General features: G+C 34.6%; 1 pseudogene; it reads right to left on the reverse strand.

The window, feature by feature from the left end:
* Nucleotides 1-599: 599 nt before the first annotated feature.
* LOC122127570 lies at nt 600-699 on the reverse strand (annotated as a pseudogene).
* Between the last annotated feature and the right edge of the window lie 3,970 nt (nt 700-4,669).

Here is a 4,669-nt window from a genome sequence, read left to right on the forward strand (position 1 = left end):
TGGCTTCTACTCCCGCCGAGTCTTGGTTCCTTGGTGGTCTCTGGTCTGCGAACTGCAAGATGAAGATGTCTGCCCCTTGTCAGTTCTTGCTGGTGTTGAGTAGAATCTGCTTGTCCACCGTGTCTGGCTCCTTTGTCCTGCATTCTCTGTGTTACAGGATGGCGGCTATGGCCAACGCTGCTACCGAGGCTGCTGGCAAGTGCTCAGATCTGTCTCCTTGCCTGGATTTTCCCTCTCTGTCCTAACTCTGTGTATATTGATGGCACACTTGGTGTGATTCTCTGGCTTAGGACTGTTCACTGGAACTCTAAAACTGCTATCTATGCGAGAGCTTGTTTAGCCTACAGCTTCTCCTCCACCATCTTCCGGGAACCCCCTATGACCATGGTTTAAATTTTATTTCTTTGGGACAAAATGACAATGTTATCTAATTTCAAGTTTTATAAAGTTTATGCTATGTAAGGGCCTTTCTAAGGTGAAGATTTAATATACTGATGTCAAACTAACCTTTAATTCTATGAATTACATGTATTGTTACACTTGTATTTTTGTAATCAACTTTTTAATAACTGTTTTTCATTTCTTGCATTTGAAGAATGAAAAATATGGAATACTTCACAAATTTTCATGCCATCCTTGTGCAAGTACCATTTTAATCTCTGTATTGTTGTAATTTGGGTAGACCTGCTGCTGAAGCATGTAGTATCCTCTAAATTTAAGTACATAATGATACAATATTTATACAGGCATATATCCATGGTTGCCTATTTGTAACAAGGAACCCTTATTGTTCCTAAAAATGTTATTGATCTTATTTCTCTAAAATTCTGTGCATAGTGGAAAAAACTTATATTGTATGGTCGATTGTTCACATTTGCAATTTTTTGTCAATAACTATATTGTCGTTTTCATTTTAAATTTGATCATACTTTGAAACCTTTACAGCTAAGTCCAAAGGTGATGGCTTTTCAAGTACTTATTTATCAACTGAGTTAGCTTTGTGGAGTTAATGGATTCAAAGTAAGCCTTTCTTAAGAGCTATTTCTAAACTTCTGCAGCTTAAAATCTCCTAAATGAGGTCTCAGTGGCACAAATGTCTTCCTGACCCTTTACCCTTCTTCCATGTAGGAACAGACCAACCAGAATATCTTACACTGACAGCATAGATTCTGACTGGAACAAAACTAATCTTAGTTACAAGGGTTCATAGAGAGATGAACACTTCAGAACGAATTGTTCAGAATAGAAGGTATTTTATCAAAATGTAATTGGGCTGGGACGTTGGCTCAGTGGTAGAGCGCATGTCTTGCATGACTGAAGCCCTGGGTTTGATTCCTCAGCACCACATAAGCAAAAAGAAAAAAGCCGGAAGTGTTGCTGTGACTCAAGTGGTAGAGCGCTAGCCTTGAGCTGAAGAGCTGAGGGACAGGGCCCAGGCCCAGAGTTCAGACCCCACGACTGGACCCAAAAACAACAACAAATATATATATATAATTGTTTATTATACCTATTATTTCAAAAGTAGCTAAAGCCAAAAAGGTGAAAAAGTTGTTTATATGCATGTTTACTTAATATCCTGGCCTGTCTACCATACAACCAGGCAGGAACTTACACTACTGACTTTCTATCACCAAATATGTCCATAGCTCCTGAAGAAGTCTATATATTTTTCATCGATATTAGGCCTTAAATTGGTAATGTTTTAATCAAAGTGTTTCCTCTTGCCTCCAGGCTTTAAATTTACAAATGGTAAAGCTTTAGGTCTAACTCTACCAAAAACTGAGGTAGAGATAATGGAATAATACTTTAAAACAGAGTTGCCTTTGATAACCTAACCAAAACAGAACAATGCATAACAATTTCTTATATTATATATACTTATATATTTTATATTTATATGTGCTGATCTTAAATTTCACACAGTGAATCTTACTAGAATTAATTCATAATTTGACGAATAAATTGAAATTTATTCCCATAAATAGATTGGAACATAAATAATTAGGTTTAGAATATATATTTGAATATAAAAAGTATCAATGCAATGTCTTTGCTATAAACTTGTGATACCATCTAAGTGTTCTTGGTCTTCTGAATTCACATAGTTAAAAAAAAAAAAGTATTGTTTTCCTCTAATCTAGAAGAGATTTTACACTGCTGCTGTGTTTATTGTACTAACTCGCTGGTCCCAAAGTGATTTTCTTCATATGATGCCTAAAAGCTATTATTCTTCTGCAGTACCCACGGGTCAGAGGATACCAGGTCCCAGTTATCTGCATCATCAGATAACAATGGCAAGTCTTCTCACCTTGGCCCATGCAACATGCTAACAGAAAGTAATTGAAGACCCATCTCAATTTCTTATTTCCTATAGTATTTCAGGGTCCCAATTCCTTTACTAATTAGCAGTAAGCAATTGTGAAATGAAAGGCAACTTAAAATGAAAGAGGAAACCACAATATATGAGAGAATGTACTGTAGTTCAAACTTTCAATTTACAGATGACAAGCCCATATGAGTAAACATAATCACAAATGTCAAAAGATTAATTTTAATACCCCTCTCCTAATGATTAATGAAAGATTTCAGTGCAGCCAAAAAAATAATTTCTGGAATCATAGATCCATAATTGGTCTACCAAGACTAGGAAAACTTGATTTAGAGGTGAAATATAATTTAGAAAAACATTAATTGAGAAGACCCTTAGTGCTTCAAAACACTAGTACTTCAGTAAAACTTGGTTCTGTAGTATAAAAATGTCATTTTCAAACCAATGATAACCTACATTTAATCTCCTGAAAGTATATTTCTTTTCAAATAAACTTTTTAGAATCATATTCAACAAAATAACACTTGACAAGTAGATGATAGTGACATTAAAAGTTTCTCAAGTGCAGGAATCAAGCTACAATAGAGTTGATTTATTTACCCAACACTAATGCCAAATAAGTTCAACCATTCAATAAAGTGTAGAAGTAGTATCTCCTACCATTTGCGTTGTTCAGTAGGTGCCTTCCAGAAATGTGTTAAATATATCAACCTCCCATAATTCTAACACAAATATTAGCTAATAAAGTAAATTTCATCACATAAGAAGGTACATTTTAAAAAGTCACTAATAGTTGCCTTATCATGTGTTGCCTTATCATATATTTTCCCTATATGTCTAACATAGTAAGAAATATGACTTTAAATCATGAATATGGGTACTGATCAGAGATGTGACAAACATAAAATCTATCTTCTATTTCTATCATATTCCTCTAAGTAGTAAATTTTAGTTTTCTTCTTTTTCCAAAACTTATAGGTAGTAGAAAATATCATCCCATGTAAAATAAAATAATCACACACCATTGCACAAAGCCATTTATAAAAACTGGTAGTTAGCTATAAATTCTAAGCGATTTTTAAACTTTCTTGTTGACTAAAGATTAATCTTCCAAAAAGATGAGAATAAAATGATGTTTAGGTGCTTCACGTCCCCAGTCTTGCAAATTGTTATTACAGATGCATGAATTATGGAAGTATATGCTGACATGAAGCATGAATTATGGAAGTATATGCTGACATCAGTTCAAGTATATGCAGGATTGAAACTCTATGGAATGTATATAAACCTTTCAAAGTATTAACAGACAGTTTAACAGAATGACTATCACGAAGTTGAAACCAGAAAGGAATAATAATAAAGACATAGAATGAATGAAAAATGGAACAAGGGGCAAGTACAGCTAGAATACTCAATGTACACATGTAATAAGTAAGTGGTAAATCTGAAATAAATCTTGGAAAAAAGGTTGGTTGAGAATGATAGAATGAGTGACTCTGATCCAGGAGCATTGGACAATTAGATGGACATATTTAATTGTAACACACTTGCACAACCTTTTGAAATTCAGTTAAAAACACAACTACAAACAAAAACACACAAAAATCACAACCAAACAGCAATCTCTAGAAAGTATGTATATGACCTCACAAAATTTTAAGCAGTTAATGAAGGGCAGTCTTGGGAAAAGCAAACAAAGCTGTTCAAAGAAGGCAGGTTTGGGTAGGGCAGAATTTTGAACAGATTTAAATAGATTGTCTAAGGTTATAAATCACCTACATCTACTGCAAACATTTTATTCCGTATTTTTTTTTTTTTTTTGGTTTGGTCGTGGGGCCTGAACTTTGGGCCTGGGCGTTGTCCCTTAGCTCTTCAGGTTAAGGCTAGTGCTCTACCACTTGAGCCATAGCTCCACTTCTGGCTTTTTTCTTTTTTTCTTATGTGGTGGAATCAAACCCAGGGTCTCAGGCATGCAAGGCAAGCGCTCTACCACTGAGCCACTTTCCCAGCCCCCATTCTGTGAGTATTCTTTGTCTGAACTGGTTACTCCAGTCCTGAGTTGTGGCTTTATAGCTTATGAAGATAGAATGGAAGAATCAAGATCAAGAACCCATTACACCACTGGAGAGAAAACAGTCCTCTATGGTTTCTCTCATCTCTCTTCACTACTCTTTTCTCATACTTTTAATAAAGTCAAGTGATTTTGAATTATATTTCCTTCTTTTTCAGAGAATTACTGTTTGGTAATTAAATGTCAATTCGCAAATTTTGATTTCTTTTTTTTTTTTTTTAAGAACTTTGAATTTAAATTCCACTACAACATTGTTTCACACAGTCAGA

The sequence above is a fragment of the Dipodomys spectabilis genome, unplaced genomic scaffold, assembly GCF_019054845.1.
Source record: "Dipodomys spectabilis isolate Male_0828 unplaced genomic scaffold, ASM1905484v1 ptg000303l, whole genome shotgun sequence".
In the NCBI taxonomy this organism is placed as follows: Eukaryota; Metazoa; Chordata; class Mammalia; order Rodentia; family Heteromyidae; genus Dipodomys; species Dipodomys spectabilis.